General features: G+C 43.1%; 1 non-coding gene across 1 annotated transcript; it reads left to right on the top strand.

Annotated features, from left to right (window-relative positions):
* Positions 1–214: 214 nt before the first annotated feature.
* Positions 215–321, top strand: LOC115029192. The gene has a single exon (XR_003834746.1). It is a non-coding gene; the product is annotated as a U6 spliceosomal RNA (small nuclear RNA).
* The last annotated feature ends 203 nt before the right edge of the window (positions 322–524 follow it).

Raw genomic sequence — 524 nt, 5'->3', positions numbered from 1 at the left:
ACCACCACCTGTAACTCCAGTAGCAGGGGATCTGATACCCTCTTCTGGCCTCTATAAGTACTGCATGCCCATGCTGCACAGACATGCATGCAGGCAGAACACAAATATTTAGTAAAACAAAGAAAAAGGGGAGGGAGGATGAGAGAAGTTGGGGAGGAGACAGACAGAGACAGACTCAGAGAGAGAACCATGTGGGTACTAGGAATAGAAATGAATGCTTGTCTTGACAGCATATATACTAAAATTGGAACAATGTAGAGAAATTAACATGACCCCCTGTGGAAGGATGACACGCAAATCTGTGAAGCATTCTATATATTTTAAAAAGGAAAAATAATGCAAATCTGAACATGCTTAGCTCAAGGTCAAAAGGGGAAGCTGTTGGGCAGGAAGCCTCCGTATATGCTAGGTTCAGCATTACAGTGATTCAGGTTTACTTTGGTTGCCTACAGTGTTATGTAGCACAATGGTCCACCCATGTTAGGGAGCTAGTTAACTATCAGCAGGATGAGAAGACATTCGTC

Source organism: Mus caroli, chromosome 13, assembly GCF_900094665.2.
Source record: "Mus caroli chromosome 13, CAROLI_EIJ_v1.1, whole genome shotgun sequence".
NCBI lineage: Eukaryota > Metazoa > Chordata > Mammalia > Rodentia > Muridae > Mus > Mus caroli.
The sequence above is the reverse complement of the archived record's forward strand: the minus strand, read 5'-3'. Positions and strand labels throughout refer to the sequence as shown.